The sequence below is a fragment of the Cololabis saira genome, chromosome 12 (assembly GCF_033807715.1).
Source record: "Cololabis saira isolate AMF1-May2022 chromosome 12, fColSai1.1, whole genome shotgun sequence".
In the NCBI taxonomy this organism is placed as follows: domain Eukaryota; kingdom Metazoa; phylum Chordata; class Actinopteri; order Beloniformes; family Belonidae; genus Cololabis; species Cololabis saira.
Window position 1 is genome coordinate 14,651,392 of NC_084598.1, and position 20,334 is coordinate 14,671,725.

Genomic DNA, 20,334 nt, shown 5'->3' on the forward strand with positions numbered 1-20,334 from the left:
CCCAACCTTCCCCTCTCTACCTCCGACCCCCGACCTTCCTCTCTCTACCTCCGACCCCAACCTTCCCCTCTCTACCTCTGACCCCCAACCTTCCCCTCTCTACCTCCGACCCCCGACCTTCCCCTCTCTACCTCCGACCCCAACCTTCCCCTCTCTACCTCTGACCCCAACCTTCCTCTCTCTACCTCCGACCCCCTACCTTCCCCTCTCTACCTCCGACCCCAACCTTCCCCTCTCTACCTCTGACCCCCAACCTTCCTCACTCTACCTCCGACCCCCGACCTTCCCCTCTCTACCTCTGACCCCAACCTTCCCCTCTCTACCTCTGACCCCCGACCTTCCTCGCTCTACCTCTCACCCCAACCTTCCCCTCTCCACCTCCGACCCCCGACCTTCCCCTCTCTACCTCCGACCCCCGACCTTCCCCTCTCTACCTCCGACCCCCGACCTTCCTCGCTCTACCTCTGACCCCAACCTTGCCCTCTCTACCTCTGACCCCCGACCTTCCTCGCTCTACCTCTGACCCCAACCTTCCCCTCTCTACCTCTGACCCCAACCTTCCTCTCTCTACCTCCGACCCCCGACCTTACCCTCTCTACCTCTGACACCCGACCTTCCTCGCTCTACCTCCGACCCCCGACCTTCCTCTCTCTACCTCTGACCCCAACCTTCCCCTCTCTACCTCTGACCCCAACCTTCCCCTCTCTACCTCCGACCCCCGACCTTCCTCTCTCTACCTCTGACCCCAACCTTCCCCTCTCTACCTCTGACCCCAACCTTCCCCCCTCTACCTCTGACCCCCGACCATCCTCTCTCTACCTCCGACCTTCCTCTCTCCACCTCTGACCCCAACCTTCCTCTCTCTACCTCCGACCTTCCTCGCTCTACCTCCGACCCCCGACCTTCCCCTCTCTACCTCTGACGTTTATCTCTCTACCTCCGACCCCGACCTACTTCCCTCTACCTCTGACCTTCCTCGCTCTACCTCAGACCTTCCCCTCTCTACCTCCAATCCCCGACCTTCCCCTCTCTACCTCTGACGTTCCTCTCTCTACCTCTGACCCCGACCTTCCTCGCTCTACCTCTGACCCCAACCTTCCCCTCTCTACCTCTGACCCCAACCTTCCCCTCTCTACCTCTGACCCCAACCTTCCCCTCTCTACCTCTGACCCCAACCTTCCCCTCTCTACCTCTGACCCCAACCTTCCTCTCTCTACCTCCGATCGCCGACCTTCCTCTCTCTACCTCCGACCCCAACCTTCCCCTCTCTACCTCCGACCCCAACCTTCCCCTCTCTACCTCTGACCCCAACCTTCCTCACTCTACCTCCGACCCCAACCTTCCTCGCTCTACCTCTGACCCCAACCTTCGACTCTCTACATCTGACCCCAACCTTCCTCGCTCTACCTCTGACCCCAACCTTCGACTCTCTACCTCCGACCCCAACTTTCCCCTCTCTACCTCTGACCCCAACCTTCCTCGCTCTACCTCTGACCCCAACCTTCGACTCTCTACCTCCGACCCCAACCTTCCCCTCTCTACCTCTGACCCCAACCTTCCTCACTCTACCTCCGACCCCAACCTTCCCCTCTCTACCTCCGACCCCAACCTTCCCCTCTCTACCTCCGACCCCAACCTTCCCCTCTCTACCTCTGACCCCAACCTTCCTCACTCTACCTCCGACCCCAACCTTCCTCACTCTACCTCTGACCCCAACCTTCCCCTCTCTACCTCTGACCCCAACCTTCCTTGCTCTACCTCTGACCCCCGACCTTCCTCTCTCTACCTCCGACCCCCGACCTTCCTCTCTCTACCTCCGACCTTCCTCGCTCTACCTCTGACCCCCGACCTTCCTCTCTCTACCTCCGACCCCCGACCTTCCTCTCTCTACCTCCGACCTTCCTCGCTCTACCTCTGACCCCCAACCTTCCTCTCTCTACCTCTGACCCCAACCTTCCTCACTCTACCTCTGACGCCAACCTTCCCCTCTCTACCTCTGACCCCAACCTTCCTTGCTCTACCTCTGACCCCCGACCTTCCTCTCTCTACCTCCGACCCCCGACCTTCCTCTCTCTACCTCCGACCTTCCTCGCTCTACCTCTGACCCCCGACCTTCCTCTCTTTACCTCCGACCCCCGACCTTCCCCTCTCTACCTCCGACCTTCCCCTCTCTACCTCTGACCCCAACCTTCCTCTCTCTACCTCCGACCTTCCTCGCTCTACCTCTGACCCCCGACCTTCCTCTCTCTACCTCCGACCCCCGACCTTCCCCTCTCTACCTCCGACCTTCCCCTCTCTACCTCTGACCCCAACCTTCCTCTCTCTACCTCCGACCTTCCTCGCTCTACCTCTGACCCCCGACCTTCCTCTCTCTACCTCCAACCCCCGACCTTCCCCTCTCTACCTCCGACCTTCCCCTCTCTACCTCTGACCCCAACCTTCCTCTCTCTACCTCCGACCTTCCTCGCTCTACCTCTGACCCCCGACCTTCCTCTCTCTACCTCCGACCCCCGACCTTCCCCTCTCTACCTCTGACCTTCCTCTCTCTACCTCTGACCTTCCTCTCTCTACCTCCGACCTTCCCCTCTCTACCTCTGACGTTCCTCTCTCTACATCCGACCCCGACCTTCCTCTCTCTACCTCTGACTTTCCTTGCTCTACCTCAGACCTTCCCCTCTCTACCTCTGACGTTTATCTCTCTACCTCTGACCCCGACCTTCTTCCCTCTACCTCAGACCTTCCCCTCTCTACCTCCAATCCCCGACCTTCCTCACTCTACCTCTGACCCCCGACCTTCCCCTCTCTACCTCTGACGTTCCTCTCTCTACCTCTGACCCCGACCTTCCTCGCTCTACCTCCGACCTTCCTCGCTCTACCCCTGAACTTCCTCTCTCTACCTCCGACCCCGACCTTCCTCGCTCTACCTCAGACCTTCCCCTCTCTACCTCCGACGCCGATCTTCCTCTCTCTACCTCCGACCCCCGACCTTCCTCTCTCTACCGCCGACCTTCCTCTCTCTACCTCTGACTCCCGACCTTCCTCTCTCTACCTCCGACCCCCGACCTTCCTCTCTCTACCTCCGACCTTCCTCTCTCTACCTCCAACCACTGGGGACGTCCAAGTGGGAACTGGTGTGGTCCGTGACACGTAAACAGTCGCAGGTCTCAGACCCACTCTGAAGGTGCCCTGAGAGCACCCGCACTTCGATCAGGAACCATGTTGCACATGCAACATCCTGAGTGCACGTGAAGCTGGTGGTATGCGTCAGGAGGTTGTGTGCATGCGTTTGTCTGTCGTTTGACTGCGTGCGATCTCGAGGCCTGAACATGCACTGCAGCAGTGGATGGCAGCAGTTCAGCTGGAGCAAAGCTGACTGTCAGGAAAACACACTGCTGAGTCAATAAACTGTACGTCTGTTGATTTAATGACCATTTTTCTCTGCAAATGTCTCAAGGCTGGACAACTGCTTACCCAGGATGCTTTATTGCTTCAAGTCCCAGACGGGAGGCGTGTGTGTGTCGTGTTTCATCTGTTCTGGTTGTTTTGGTCTGGTGTTGCTGGTTGTTGTTTGTTGGGTCTCTTGACCGTGACTGTCACAGAAGTTCGTCCAAAGCCACATGACCTAGTAGAGAATGGGGCGGCGTTTCAGTCTGACCAACAGCGTTCTCACGCTTGAAAGCGATTCATGTGTTTGTCATTTTCAGAAATGAGCAGTGTGATGTGATTCATTTAGTAAAACAGAATCTTCAGAGGACATCTGGGGATCTTCACATTTAATCACATCATGTCTCCGGAGGACGCTCTCCTCGCGTTTCCCGGCTCGCGGGACTCACTGAAACAGAGACTGTGGACTCCATTCAGAGCGTGATGCTAATGGCTGAAATATTTCGAAGTCAAAGGACTCTGTGAAAACATGCCAGGCTCTCAGCTCCGTCAAGGACACGAAACAGCAGCCCCATTATGGAGAGCAGAAGAAGAAAGAGGCCGGTTTCTGTTTGAGTGGGAGCTGAAGTTTGTGCACTGGTGTCCTGCAGGAGGACCGAGAGAAACCTTGGAAGGAGAAAAGGACTGAAGGAGTTTTGATATCATTTATAAGGGAGGAGATTAGTATATTGTACAAGTTCTGTAAAACATAATTCAGCTTAACTAGAACATGATTGTTTTTTAAACAATTGAGTAAGGATGCTGGCGGGAGCGTTAAAGAAAGACTCAAAAGTTCCCCTTCTTGTGGTCAGAAGGACGTTGTGTTCCCCGCAGGACTCTTCGGGGGTGACGGTTCAGCTAATGTTTCTCTGTGGAAACGCCAACATTCAGCTTCCTTCGAGCATACGCCTTTGTGCAACGCGTAGAAAATATGTCCTGTGGAAAAGCTAATTTCACAAAACTCACGTCTCACTAAAAAAAAAAATGTTTCCCCGTGGATGAGATAATTTCCCGCGAGGAGTCACCAAGTCACATGATGAACCCGTGAGAATCACATGACATCCCAAAAACCCAACGTGCACGTGGAGGTAGAGGTTTTCCAGGGATTCGTTCAGGGATCCAGGTTCTCATGGGCCACCGTGTTCCCAACAACCCGGGTCCTTCAGGTCTGATTCATTGAAATCAGTTGTGTTGGAGCAGACATATGGTTAAGACATGCAGACCCCACATTTGACTTTTATCAACGTTTTGAATATCGCTTAAATTTTGTACTAAAATTGTACATTCTTTTACAACTACACATGTAGATTGATCTCCAATTCATAGAAGGTTTTATGGATGGATGGATGGATGGATGGATGGATGGATGGATGGATGGATGGATGGATGGATGGATGGATGGATGGATGGATGGATGGATGGATGGATAGATTGCGACCAAGGTCCATCTCCAGTTCTGAGACGCTGAGTTTGAACCCCCACTCCCGGCATGTCGAGCAGCTTTGACCTGCTGAACTCATCAACATGCTATTTTGATGTTTGGAAAACACATTTAAAGTTTCATTTAGTGGATTCAGATTTGCCGTTGAACGTGACTGTGTTTGCGTGGTGTTCAGAGGAGAGGGCATGAGTGGACTTCTTGTTCGGATGAAACTCAGCACCCGTCTCCCTCCCCCTCCCCCTCTGTTCGCTCCATTTAACTGAAGCCACCGGCTACATGAATACCCATGAACGGCCAGGACCTCTGCCAGCAGCTCCATTACAATCTGCACTCCGCCTCCCCTTGGCTTTCCCTCCCTCTGTTTGGTCTTCATCGTACTGTTTTCTTCCTCCTCCTCATCTGTTGCTCCAGATCTAGCTTGACCTCTCCCGTCCTGTGCCAGAACTGGATGGATGCTGAACTCTGAGGTCCAGTCAGGTCTGGTCCTAAAGACGCGTGTTTTATGTATCAGGACATAATAAAGTCCTTTCCACTTTTGCTTCTACAATGTTTTCAGCTCATCCCTCCACTTTTTGTTAGCCAGTTAGGCCACTTTAGACCAGGTCCCCATTGAAAACCACAATGCTCAGCCTGGACAAACCCGGACTGGGTGCTCATATGAAAACAAATAGAAAAAGAGTACGGAGCGAGAGCTGAAGGGTGGATAGGTTCGGTCTCCGTGCTGATGAAAACACTGAAGCTGAAGTCGGAAGTTTTCTCCAGCAAGATTTGGTCTTGAATGGCGATTTTGACGTGTCCCCAAGTCTGTATTTCCATCTGGCCCAAACTGGCCGGAACTGGCTCACACAACACGCGATCCATGTTACATGTTGTCCAGACGCAGCACCTGCCAGCCGTCACTGAGGCAGAAGAGCCAGACGGGGCCCAGATTAGGCCCAAATGTCTGTTCTCTGGAGACGCTGTGGTAAGTATACTGAGTTCAGCTGGAAGTGAGTCCATCACAGAAGTTGCCAAACACAAAGTTCCTTGAATAACCACCAGCGGCCCAGGCAGAGTCAGCTCCAACTAGATTAATCAGGGTTGGAGGCAGAGTCAGATCCAACTAGATTACTCAAAATTGGAGGCGGAGTCAAATCGTACTAGATTAATCAGGGTTGGAGGTTGAGTCAGATCCTATTAGATTAATCAGGGTTGGAGGCAGAGTCAGATCCAACTAGATTACTCAAAATTGGAGGCGGAGTCAAATCGTACTAGATTAATCAGGGTTGGAGGTGGAGTCAGATCCTATTAGATTAATCAGGGTTGGGGGTGGAGTCAGATCTGCTAGATTAATCAGGGTTGGAGGCGGAGTCAGATCCAACTAGATTACTCAAAATTGGAGGTGGAGTCAGATCTGCTAGATTAATCAGGGTTGGAGGTGGAGTCAGATCTGCTAGATTAATCAGGGTTGGAGGTGGAGTCAGATCTGCTAGATTAATCAGGGTTGGAGGTGGAGTCAGATCCTATTAGATTAATCAGGGTTGGAGGCGGACTCAGATCTGCTAGATTAATCAGGGTTGGGGGTGGAGTCTGATCCTATTAGATTAATCAGGGTTGGAGGCGGAGTCAGATCTGCTAGATTAATCAGGGTTGGAGGTGGAGTCAGATCTGCTAGATTACTCAAAATTGGAGGCAGAGTCAGATCGTACTAATCAGGGTTAGGTCTGAGTCTCACGGTACGTCCGCAATGCCATACTAAACAGTATATACTCAAAAAGTGTACTTAAGTTTGGCACACTTTTGAGTAAATATCAGTAGTATGCATTAATTCGGACGTACTACTCAGAGCCACACGGCACTTCCTGCCGTTGGGAGGGGGAGTTGTCACAGCAGCAGTAGCAGCACCGCTCCGCTCTTTCCCATTTATCCTGGCCCAAACAAGATGACATTATATAATATTATTATATATGAATATTATAATATTAATATTATATAATAATATTATTATACTTAATATTATACTTATGACATATACGTATCTGCGCAGCACTTAGCAACCAAACACCGCTGCATTGCATTGTGGGAAGTTTCTGCTTAGCTAGTGTCCATCAATCCATACTAATAAATTTCTCCGGAATGAGTATGGATAGCGCATACTATTGAGTACGTACTAATGTTTCGGACGCAGTAACAAATCTCACAGTTTTTGCTACTCATTAGTGTGTAAGTATGGGATTTCGGACGCAGCCTCAGGTTCTCTGACAGCGGTGATGGTGGCATCAGGATGGATGTCTTCAGAACTCAGAAGTTTGTGAATGTTATGTTTCCTCATCGATACAAAGCCCACTCTCCCATCCACCTCGTCCCGACCACACACTGGGGGAGGCTCTTGAATTCCTCTCCTATATATATATATATTTTTTTAATTTGCATTTTTTAGAAAATAAAAGGACAACAACAGAATAAAATAAATAACAAAACACTCACACATTAAAAAAAATAAAACAAAATAAAACAAAATTAAAAATATTATACATATTTATCACTTTGTCAATTCATATAAGATTTCATTCAGAGGTTACCCTATATACACTACATGGACAGAAGTGTAGACATATTCGGAGACGACATACACAAAAATCGTGTTATGGGTCATTAGGGCTATTATTTGTTGTGTACCTCACCCATTTTTCCCATCTTTCTTCAAAAATATAAACTTGATTTCTAAGTGTCATTGTTATTTTTTCCATTCCATATATGTAATTTAGAAGATCCTTCCATTTAGAATTAATTAAATTATCATCCTTTAACCAATTTCTTGTAATTTTTTTTAATTAATGCTACTCTTAAAACTAAAAACAAGTGAGTATCTTTCCTCTTAATTTTTTTCTGTTTTTTTTCCCCAAGTAATAACACCAGTGGACTTTTATCAAAAGAAACAACAACAATATTCTCCAATTCTCTGACAGAGTTTCGCCAAAATTCACTTATGACCAAAAATACATGACTGTGGTGTGCTATCTGCTCCCCGCATTTTCTCCAACAATTTGAAGTTAGATCACATTTGTACTTACTTTGAATTTGGGGTGTCATGAATATCTAATCAAAATCTTCCATGCAAACTCCTTCCAATAATTTGAATGAGTTGTTTCGTATATGTTTCTACACATTTGTTCCCAATCAACAGAAGAAATATTACAAAGAAGTTAATTCTCCCATCTATTTTAAACATTAAGATCAATTTGCTTAGCTTTCCTGTCCTGTGTATTATGTCCCGTTGTCCCCTCCGCTGCCTGGAGGGGGAGGAACTCCGCAGCTCCCTATTGGCTCGGGCAGAGGGCAAAGTCCCACCTTCTCCAGCCTCATTTATGCTTCTGCGTTGAATCCACGGCGTACGGTGCCCGTCGCCGCGTACCTTACGCCGTAAGCTCTGCGTCGGTGTAACGCAGAACCACAAATCAGCCTCCCCTCTCTCTCTCCGTGGCCGAGAGAGGAGGAGGAGGAGGAGGGAGAGTGAAAGTGGAGAGGCTGGCGGGTTGGACGTGTTGCAACAGATGGCCTCAGCGGCGGCGGCGGCTGCACCGAGGAGCCCTGGGACGCAGTCAGGCCGAGACTGAGAGGAAACGCAGGGAGGGAGGGAGGAAGGGAGGGAGGGGAGTCGGAAAGTCAGAGCTGTGGAAGAGATCAGGACTTCTTCCTCTCCTTCGTCTGCACTTTTTTCCCCCTCCAGACAGAAGACAAACATGTCAGTGTGAGCAGAAGTTTGCTGGATTTGTCAGGAGGAGCAACAGTTGTCCGGAGGAGCCCGGTTCTCCTCCAGGGGTCGGGGAGGAGAGCAGGGAGGAGAACACCTGCCGACAGACAGCAGCGGGAGGTTGGTTTTCTGCTCTACTTCTCTGCGCGGAGCTCGTTAGTGCGTTAGTGCGCTCCGGCCGTGACGTCACGCCCAACTTCCACTTGTCGCATTTCGGTTGTTTGGGATTCACCTGTGTTCTTATGTGTGTGTGTGTGTGTGTGTGTGTGTGTGTGTGTGTGTGTGTGCTGCTTCCTGATTTCCGAGCACGTGGGAGTGTGATTGAGCTGCGACACACCGATGTGAGGGAGGGAGGGAGGAGAGAAGGGTGAGAGGAGGGAGGGAGGAGTGATGGGGTGAGAGGAGGGAGGGAGGAGAGAAGGGTGAGAGGAGGGAGGGAGGAGTGATGGGGTGAGAGGAGGGAGGGAGGAGTGATGGGGTGAGAGGAGGGAGGGAGGAGAGAAGGGTGAGAGGAGGGAGGGAGGAGTGATGGGGTGAGAGGAGGGAGGGAGGATAGAAGGGTGAGAGGAGGGAGGGAGGAGTGATGGGGTGAGAGGAGGGAGGGAGGGAGGGAGGAGAAAAGGGGTAAGAGGAGGAAATGAGGAGAGAAGGGGGAGAGGAGGGAGGAAGCAAGGAGAGAAGGGGGGTGAGGAGGGAGGAAACAAGGAGAGAAGGGGTGAGTGGAGGGATGAATGATGGGGTGAGAGAAGTGATGGGGGAGAGGAGGGAGGAAACAAGGAGAGAAGAGGTGAATGGAGGGAGGGGGGAACTAGGAGAGAAGGGGGTGAGTGCAAGAAGGAAACAAGGACACAAGGAGTGAGAGGAGGGAGGGAGGAAACAAGGAGAGAAGGGGTGTGTGGAGGGAGGAGTGATGGGGTGAGAGGAGGGAGAAAGCAAGGAGAGAAGGGGTGAGAGGAGGGAGGGAGGAGAGAAGGGGTGAGAGGAGGGATGGAGGAGTGATGGGGTGAGAGGAGGGAGGGAGGAGTGATGGGGTGAGAGGAGGGAGAAAGCAAGGAGAGAAGGGGTGAGTGGAGGGAGGGAGGAAATAAGGACACAAGGGGTGAGTGGAGGGAGGAAACAAAGAGATGAATGGAGGGAGGGGAGGAAGGAAGGGAGGGAGGATGCTCCACCCAGTTCTCTCTTTCTAATAATATTTTGTTCCATTTTTCCTGACAACATAAAACAAGTGGAAGAGAAGAAGCATAAGAACATGAAATGTGTGAAGACTGAGGAGGACGAAGTCTGACGTGTCCCAGAAAGCTTTTCTATGAAGTTCCAGAGAAAGTCTCCGTCCATGTCCCTCTTTGAGGGACAAACCACCTCCGACCAACACGACGGAGTGAACGAATTGTTACGTCCGATCAGGACCGACCCGCTCAGTTCTGGGTGTTGAGCACCGATCGTGCCGTGTCCACCTTAGCAGCGTCCACCTTAGCAACGACCCACCTTAACTGCGTCCTACCTTAGCAACATCCACCTTAGCAACATCCACCTTAGCAGCGACCCATCTTAGCAGCGACCCTCACCTCGTGATTCATAGACCTCAGCACAGAACTTCAACCGGTACGTGAGGGCATGGAGACCGCAGTGTTCTCTTTGTGTGGAGTTGACAAAAGCGATTTTCGCGGGTGAAACTGTTAGCTTTGTGCAGGAAGTGCTGCCTCCGCTGGGTTAATGTTGCCTCCGTAGTGTGTGGTTTCCAGTCAGTTCAACTCTGGATACATTGTTAATTTGCTACTTGTAGAAAACACTTTCCTTCAAGCTGTTTTTTAAAGTTAGACCTGCAACTGAAATTGTGAACTTGAATTTGAGTGCAGGTAGTGGCGGGTGGATGCTGTGCCCTCTCACGGGTCCAGTTTTAGCCTCCCAGTCTTTGCTCCCCTCATGACTCTGCGCATGCTCAGTAGGATGGTGCTGATTTAAGTGTTGTGTTCATGCTGCAGCCCAATGTTTTGGGTGTGTGATGTATGGACTGACAGGCTGGTACCGTGTGGTACCGGTCAGCAGAAACTGCAGACTTTTGACTTAGTCACAGAAGTGTTGAGTGGGATTTGAAACATTCACCTGGTTGTTTGGCAGCGACTTTCATCAACAAAAAAAACACACATGCACATAACACATTAATGTATTTCCTTTTAACTGTTCTCATAAAGGATTAAAGAAGGACAGTACAGTCTCAATCCTGTTTCATAGCAGCTGGTTAAGGGTCTGGTTTAGGTCCACCCCTCATGTGGGGCGGACCTTATTTGAGATCTGTTGCCCAGCTTTGTGGTAGCTGCTTCCACAGTACAGCACATCAAGCAGGATGTGGAGTTGTGGTTGGAGGTAAAGATGGAGAAACTGATCTGGATCTGTGATGTCACCAAACCCTGTAAGTTCCAACATAACGATGTCATCAAAAACATGATAACAGGATAATGGATAAGAACAGTGTATTATGTTGTTAGAGGCTTGCGGTGCAACGATTCGTTTTTTTATTTGTAATAAAAATATTCAATTGTCGACTGTTGTCTGGAAAAAACAAACAGTCAACCGAGTGAGGCATCTCCTTCCGTCCTATCTCTGCTGACAATATGGAGGTGGCCGATGCAACAGCAGGCGCAAACCCCCTCACTTCCCCATTGTTGTTACCCAAGTTTGGTTGCAGTTCGTCGACTGGCCGCTAGAGGGAGCAACAGCGAGTCCGTCTCCATCCACCTCCACGTTAAAGTGTCCAACTTTAGAGCAGAAATAAACATGTTTATAGTCTGGTTTAAAACGGTTTCATTTCACACCCATGACGACTCTGAGGGGGACGCTATCGGTCCCCCGTATGAAACTGACCAGAACTCACCCTCATTGTGTCCCACAACATCCTGTCCATTGTCCAGATCTGTCTCCCCACGTCTCCTGTAACTCTTCATTTAGGGGTCTTGGTCTGTCCCTGTGGGTGTCCTCTCTTGTTGGGTACATGTGGAGGCTTCAGGACCAGGGATTTCCTCTTTGAGCCTTTTCTTCGTGTATTTTGTTCAACAATGAAACGAAAACTGGAGCAGCTGCAGGGCAGCCGGCCTCAGTGTCACGTGTGCAGTGATGACACTGTGACCTGCAGCCACCTCTCATCCCCACCGTCCTCCGACCTTCTCTCCGCGCCTCTGAGGTCCCTGTGACATTATGCTTTGCAACTCGTCATCAGCTGGGTCATGTGACGGATTGAAACATGTCAGATGACACCATCTGATCTGTGACATAAACGTTAATAACAGATGCATGTTTGTGTGTAAAATATCCCAGAGGCTTCTGCACTGGGTGGTTGCTAAACTCATTCATCTGCTATTTACGTACACAGTTAGCAGAAGTTAGCGCCACCTTTCTTAATCCATAATCTTAGTGTTTGGCAAATGCGACTTCGAACGCACAACAACGTACCGTGTTTGTCCACTCTACACTCTATTTATTCAACAAAAACGAGGCCAAAAAAAAATAATCATGTGGTCAATCCTAAGGACCTCGTTCCTTAGGGTTTTAAGAAAGTAGGTTGCACCGTCGGCACTGATGAACTGATCACCAGACTTCCACAAAAGCTACTGTGTGTGTTAACACAAGGCAAAGAGAGACAGACATCAGCAGTGGTCTTAGAGAAGAACTGAGGCTGCACCTCAATCTGAAAAGGGTTATGAAGATGGTTGTAGCGGCTTGTCTGATACCATTTAGCAGAGGCTGCCGGCTTTAGATCACCTTTCCTTCCTGGTACTGGACATGAGCAGGAGGGTTGGGCTGTCTTTGAACGGAGGGATGGCGTTTGGTTGTCGTTCCTCTGGAGCTCTGATCAGGACGTGTCTCCACTCTCAAGACAACCTTGTGTGCAGTCTGAGCTAAAGTCTGCACCAGGTTCTTCTCTTGAGCAGTAGAGAAACATCCAGTTTTCTCTGAACCTGATCCCAGGTCCCTGCTGTTGGGACTGAAGTGGCCTGATTCTGGTTAACACCGGAGGAGTTGTTGTTTCAGGAAAAACCCACAAAGTCAATACCTTTCATGTGTGGAAAGTACTGGACTTGGTTCTGGCTCGGAACCTGCTGCAGTGACATCATCATCATCATCATCAGCTGATCCTGCTCCGGTCTGAGGTAGACGCCATGGCAACACAGCCGGGCGACCTTTGAACTCTTAACACTTGAACACATTCTCGCAAAAGGAACATTTGGCTGTTTTCGAAACAGCATCTGTACTGACTCCAAGTGGGTTCTGGTTCTGAAACCCGGGCCTTGAAGCATCGGAGCGTGCGTTTGTGTCTGTGTGTGCACACTTGACTTAGTGGGGACCGCCTGAGCTCAGCTTTGAGTCATGATGGAGGATTTAACAATGATGCTTGAGGCTGATGGTCCCAGGCCGAGCAAACGTCCCGCTTGGGTTCTGTGAGCAACAACCTCGGCCCACCCTGATCTGAGAATGTGTGACATCTGATCAGCTCCAGGAAAACCTGACACGTGGAGCTTCTGAAGGCCCGACTGGAGCGGATATCAGTCCCTGACACGGTGTAACTGAAGGTGGTCTTGGAAAGTTATTATTAATAATTATTTATTATTATTTATCTTAAGCTTACTTTTAGTTTCTCCTGTTTTTATTTTTTTCCAGCATCAGTTGTAAATTATGTTAACCTTTCCAGAATATCCAGTTGTTTAGCCAGATGTGTGGCGCTGTATTAGCATTTTCCACACTTTCACCATTTGATTTTTGTTAAATTTTCAAACAGTTCCAAGACTGGATTCCAGTGGAAGTTTGACATTTCCTGGAAGTTTTTTTTGCCCCTTTTGCAATTCAAATAAAGGAAATTTGATTCTTGTTCCTCACACACCTCAGAATACACGATTCTGCTGTCATGTAGCTTTGCTCTTTATATTTTATGGAACAGGGCTGGTCCTGGGATTTTGGTGGCCTCAAAAACACTCCAAGTGCAAACACCAAATAGCGCACACACTGCTTACAACTGATTGAACAGACGGACTACTGAATTATTAACAAATCTTTATTTGGAAATTTGAATTAAGGGACGGGTTCGTGATATGATAAGTTGAACTGAGCCCCAGTCGGACCCTTTGGATCATGTGCCCCCTCCATTAGCAGTTTGGCCCTAAATAACGGTATAGAGCGTTTTTTTTTTCCAGAAGCGAAATGCATTTTTTAAAACAGAAGACAAAGGCTGAATAGAAATATGGCTTATCATTCTTTAATTAAAAGTTTGTAAGTAAAGTCCCAGATTTTATTCACATGTTGGACTGTTACATGGCGGCTACAGTCACACGCACAGCTGCATTCTCAATTATGACGGCTGTACTCTCAATTATGACGGCTGTATTTTCATTTTTGACGGCTGTATTTTCATTTTTGACGGCTGTATTCTCATTTTTGATATGATCCATGTGACCTTGAACCTGCCCTTTAACCTGTAATCTCAGAAACACTCCTGATGGGACTTGACCTTCCACCCATGTGGACTTCCTGCGGTGGAGTCGTTGATCCACCGCAGGAATTGGAGTAGGAAACAATTTCAGGAGCTGAGTTTCATGAGTAGACGTAAATGGCTTTTAGTGACGACCGTGTGTGTGTGTGTGTGTGTGTGTGTGTGTGTGTGTGTGTGTGTGTGTGTGTGTGTGTGTGTGTGTGTGTGTGTGTGTGTGTGTGTGTGTGTTGGGCTAGTGGGTCCACGTGTGGCGATGTAGCAGGAGCTCTTCTGTTCCATATAAACACACAATTTCCACACAGTCAGTGAAGCAGTTCACCGCGTGTGTGTGTGGTAGTAATTTAGATTCCTCTCAGCATTATCATTTAATTCGCTCCCTTGCTGAAAGTAAAAACCGGTCCACACTGAGACGGCAGCAGGTTTACATCAGCTCGCCGCATAACAACATGCAGGATTTACAACGACGGACTGGCGGCGTGCACGGCTTCTGCACCTGGAGGGACCTGGAGATGAACTGAGGGGTTGTGCAGCAGCGGAAACTTGATTCAGAGCTGGAGTCGAGTCAAAAACAACAAATATGATCAGTTTTGATGTGTTATATCTAATGTAGCGGTCTTGGTCGTACCGGTCTTGGAGCGGGACCAAGAAGGGCAGCCCTCCTCATTTGCATAACGAGACAGAAATGCATGAGGTAAAGTAGAAAGAGGAAACGAGGGAATGTAAAAACAAGGAATAGACGTAGAAGGAAAAGGAAAAACAACATATATACGTATCTGCTTTTATTTTTAATGATGTCAGTTTTGGTCCTCCGTGGTTGAGGAGACTCAAACCTCCTCATCTGGGTTGACCGACAGGAAACCACGAATCCAGAAGCCGAAGCGTGAAAGCGTTTCCTGGACGTAAATGTAATAACATGAAACAGCGTGAGGTTTGTTTTTCTGTGGCATCGCTGACCGCGCAGCCTCTCAGCTGACATCATGGAGTGTTGTCGTCTGAACGTATGTCGATTAAAGAAAAAAAAGCAGCAGCTTTGTTTTTTTTTTTGTTTTTTAACTGATGAATAAAGGCCGACTGCGGCAGATTGATTCACTCGACGGCAGCACCAGCACTCGGCGTTCAGAACTGCTGCTTCTCAATGTTCTCAGTTGCCATGGTGATGGTTGCTGACGTAAAAGGTGCTAGTGGTGCTAACGTGTTTTTGAAAAGTTTGTACTTCTAAGGTGAAGTTTGACAGTAGTTTCACCGAAAAAGGCTCTTCAAAAAAGTCCTCATTAATGATAAAAATGAAAGTGGTGCTCAGTTTAAAAAAAAAAAACTCCATCTGGAAGCTGAGCCTCAGAGACCCGCAGGAACTCGGCCTGATTAGCCCGGAGGTGTCGAGGAGATTCTGATGAAGTCTCCGGAGATGCTCCGGAAGCATCAGGTAAAATGATCAAAGAAAAAGCCTTCACTTGGGTTCTGGGCCGAGGAAAAGCGCACCCCTCAGATACGATGTGCCGCGTGTCTGAAGGTCAGAGCTCAAACATCAAACAACGAGACTTTTATGAAGTCCACCTGCAGCATCTGCAGGTACGCCCCCCCCCCCCCAACCCATCCTCAAAGCTGCCAGGGTTCTGCAACACTGGATACAGATTACTTTCTTTTCCCCTCCAGAGATCGGTATCACTTTGATCTGCCAGTACTGGTGCATCGATACTTGTGTCAGTACTGACACACATTGGTATTGATACGTGTGTCCACATTGGTTATTGTTATTTACAGAGAGGCCTGTAATTTTCATCACAGGTATATCTCAACTATGAGAGACAGAATGGGGGAAAGAATCCAGGAAATCACATTGTAGGATTTTTACTGAATTAATTGGTAAATTCCTCGGTAAAATAAGTATTTGGTCACCTACAAACAAGATTTCTGGCTTTCACAGACCTGTAACTTCTTCTTTAAGAGGCTCCTCTGTCCTCCACTTGTTACCTGTATTAATGGCACCTGTTTTAACTGGTTATCAGTATAAAAGACACCTGTCCACAACCTCAAACAGTCACACTCCAAACTCTAAACTTGCAGGACGTTGGAAAGTTTGTGATTTGCCAGAAAAGTGAAACTCTGAAGGTTTTCATCTCCGCTACATTGCCAGGTGTCTTTCTGTCCCGAAGGTTCCACGACCCCATGATGTGTCCACTTTCTTAATGAGGCTGTGAGAACACACTGGTGAGAACACAGCAGTGAACATAGTTTAGGAGTCAGGAGCTTGGTGTTGGAGATGCAGTGAGCGCTCCAGCCTCCAGGAGGATGTTCAGAGACATTGGTAGCCCGGACTCTTTTGCACGCATGCCGCAGTCTAGTCTCCAAGGTTGTTCCCATCGGGACTTTTCATCAGTGTACCACAAATCTCTTGGTAAATCTCCTGCACCCTTGTGGTCCTCCTAACGGCGTTCCAGTGAGACACAGAGTCAGTCAGCTGAACTTTGAGGCTCTGACCAGCTCTGAGGGGTGTTTGGCCTCCTCGCACCATCACATGAAGAGGCCTCTCCTCCCGCCCTTCTTCTGGGGCTGAACTGATGAAATTGGTAATCGTTAGCGACTGCAGCTTGAGAGTGGCTGACCTTCAGGGAGAGAGGCGAGGGGGAAGATGGAGGCAGGCGGAGGGGTGGGGGGGGGCAGCAGAGGTTTTAGTTTTTAATGAATGTGAATTGTTCATGGAGCAGGTTTCAGGCATGATGCTCCTGCAGCAGCTGTGGAGTCAAACTAACAGCAGACCTGAAACAGTAATTGTCCTGTAGGACACATGCAAATGCTGTCAAAAACGTTCTCATCGTATCTTGTTCTTTCTTATAAACGTTCATTGGCAGCCGGAGGATTTAAAGCAAACCAAAGAAAAAGCATTTTCTATTGTGTCCTTGTTCCTTTCTATTCAGAATAATTCTACATAACCAAATGAGACAGACTGATAAATAAATAAAACGGCCACTGAATAACAAACCACCCGCTGTTGAGCAAAGCCATGGAGAAATCCAGTCATGTGGAAGAGTTGTTCCTCCTCCGTTTTATTGTGAAAAGAGACCCATTTAATATCATCTGATCATAGTTGGTATCAGTGTTGGGAGAATCGAAGCTGCCATGGCAACAAGATGTAACTTCTTTCAGCAGCAGATGTTTCCTCCAGTAGGTGTTTCCTCCAGTAGGTGTTTCCTTCAGTGTCTCATTTTTGATGAGGAGTTCAGGTCCGTTCTTTCCAACATTTGTTCAGTTCATCAAGGTTTTTGGACTTTCACTTCTACACATCTTTCTGAAAACATTTCAGTTTGGTCCATATTGATGATAGCATCATGCAGTTTCTGCAGATTGGTTGGGTTCACATTAATAATGTGAATCTCCTGTTCCACCATATCCCAAAGGTGCTCTATTGGATTGAGATCTGGTGACTGTGGAGGCCATTTGAGTTCAGTGAACTCATAGTGATGTCCAAGAAACCAGATGATTCGTGTTTATGACACGGTGCGTTATCCTGCTGGAAGTAGCCATCAGAAGATGGTACACTGTGGTCATAAAGGGATGGACATGGTCAGCAACAAAACTCAGGTAGGCTGTGGTGCTGACACGATGCTCAATTGGTACTAATGGGCCCAAAGTGTGCCAGGACAATATCCCCCACCCCATGACACCACCACCACCAGCCTGAACTGTTGATACAAGGCAGGATGGATCCAGCTTTCATGTTATTGACGCCAAATTCTGACCCGACCATCCGAATGTCGCAGCAGAAATTCATCAGACCAGGCAACTTTTTTCCAATCTTCTGTTGTCCAATCTTGCTGAACGTGTGTGAATTGTAGCCATGGCATCAACAAGGCATTTGCGCCCACTGAACTGACGCTCACTGGATCATTTCTGAAATACTCAGACCAGCCCGTCTGGCACCAACAACTATGCAACGTTCAAAGTCACTTGAATCACCTTTCTTCCCCGTTCTGATGCTCGGTTAGAACTGCAGCAGATCATCTTGACCATGTCTACATGCCTAAATGCATTGAGTTGCTGCCATGTGATTGGATGATTAGAAATGTGCGTTAACCGGCAGTTGGACATGTGTACCTAATTAAGTGGCTGGTGTGTGTGTGTGTGTGTGTGTGTGTGTGTGTGTGTGTGTGTGTGTGTGTGTGTGTGTGTGTGTGTGTGTGTGTGTGTGTGTGTGTGTGTGTGTGTGTGTGTGTGTGTGTGTGTGTGTGTGTGTGTATATATTCTGCTGCTGATTTACTTCTGTGTTTGGGATCTTTGTCAGATGACCCAGTTTTGTCCCACATGTCCTTACTTTTGTCTCTAGAAGAGGATTTCAAGGTCGACTCAATGACGGTTCAAAGGTCCAAATCAACACCCCTCCTCCTCGACAGGGGCTGTGATGTGATTGTGCTGATAAGCTGTGTTTGGCTTTTGATAATCATTCTGCTGGATTCCAACTGGACCTATTTATTCTCCATGTGATCTCTCGTGCGATGATGGAACCAAAGAATAAATGTCGACACCCTGGTCCCCCCAGATCCTGATGAGCAGTGTGATCGATGTGTTGTCACCAGATGGTGCGGCATCTTACATCGTGACTTAAAGCATAAAAGGACTAAAAACCCTCAGAAATTTTTTTCAGGAACACAGCAAGACTAGAAACAGAGATGCCAGGAAAATGAAGCAACAGTGAAATCAAGGCACCGCTGTCTGCAGCTAACTGTTGATGCAGCGAGCACCTGATGAAGTCTCTTGGTGGATTAATGACGCTGTCTGATGTGCAGCAAGCTGATAAAATTGTTGCACTGGGAGTAAATGGCAAATGGTCAAGATATTTACTCTAGCGGCGGCCAAGAGAGCTGCTGATATTTTAATGGGTGTAGGCGCAGCTCTGTTCAGATGTGGAGATGTACAGTCCGGACAGCCGTCGAGGGGGAAACGTGCTGCAGCTGTGCTCTGGTGTAGCGTTTAGTACGCCGGGGTCTCGAGTTTTTTCACCCCTCTGCGCTGCTTTCTTTGATTCAGACTTCTTCTGCACTTCATCGAGCACATTTCCAAGCGTTAGATGAACATCTTGGCTTGACACAAGGTGAGGCAGAAGAGATACAACTTCAGGTGTTGATGAAGAGTCCTGCCCCCTGTGGCCAGTCGAGGATCTGCTGTTTTCTTCATTTCCAGGATGGCATCAGACTAGCGCTCTTTACCCATCCAAGGTCGTCTCTGACATTTGTCATCCAACGTGTTTTTGTGGTGGCCAGGATAAAAACGTCTAAAAAGTCTGGCTCTGCCTCCAGCTGGCATCTCTGTGTGACATCACTGAGTTTGTCTGTTGTGGTGTGTTGAGGCAGAACTGTAGCAGTCACTCATGATCTCATGAAGCCCCACCGGATGGCGAGAGGCGAATTAAACTCTCAAGCAGCGTCTCCGGGAGACTTACTGATCAGGTCGGGGGGGTGTGTGTGTGTGTCCGTGTGTGTGTGTTTGTGTGTGAGAGCGCGTGCATGTGTGTCCGCAGGCCTCCATTATCCGCGACATGCAGAGCAGAAATAGAGCAGACTGATTCAGACTGACAGAACGGGGTGAAGACGGGCGGCAGCAGCAAGTAAAGTCAGATCCAGATGAAGGTCACAGAGGACTTTTGTGTCCCAGTGGACGGACCTGCATGTGCCTGAGAAGATGGTTTCCACGGTCACAGAGAACTGCCCCATCCCAGAATAATCCCTCTACCTTCATCTGCTTCACACTCAGCAGCAGTGACTCACCTGAAGACAGAACTTGTCCCGTTGATGTCCTGCAACCGTCCTCACTGACGGACCCTGAAGAGACATCAATCATGTTGTTGTGGGCGGGACCAGACCTGGGTTTAAACTTTTAGGTGTTTAAATTTTGACCTCCTTAGACTTGCTTAGACTTGCTAGACATCCACGTCCTTGTGTGGCGAGCAGGGACCCAGCAGAAACTGCAACCGTATTCGACGTGCTCGGACAGGACTTCTGTGATTTTACGCGTAAATTGAACCAACATCCCAGAAATCAGTCCATTTGTTCGACGAGAAAATAAAAGACTTTCGCGTTTTCTACCAACTCCAACAAATGTAATAATTGGTGTCCTGTTTCAGTGTTTGAACAATCAGCTGACCGCACTAAGGGCCCGATTTACTAAAGGTTTGCGTGCGTAAAAACGTGTGCAAACTTGACAGCACCCGCAAACCAATGTGCGAGCTGATCTACTAACAGCGTGCAAAGAGGACTGCGTCTCTGA

The 20,334-nt window shown here is 48.8% G+C and overlaps 1 protein-coding gene across 7 annotated transcripts in view; it reads left to right on the forward strand.

Moving 5' to 3' along the window:
- The first annotated feature begins 8,430 nt into the window (after window positions 1-8,430).
- The window catches only part of sulf2b (sulfatase 2b), an 87,961-nt gene continuing 76,057 nt past the window's right edge, over window positions 8,431-20,334 (forward strand). For 4 of the 7 annotated variants that reach the window (XM_061735659.1, XM_061735664.1, XM_061735666.1 and 1 more), the window contains exon 1: window positions 8,431-8,717. The gene's annotated coding sequence lies outside the window, so the exon portion shown is untranslated. The remainder of the gene's footprint in view (window positions 8,718-20,334) is intronic. The other 3 variants (XM_061735658.1, XM_061735663.1, XM_061735667.1) reach the window with 1 other exon arrangement.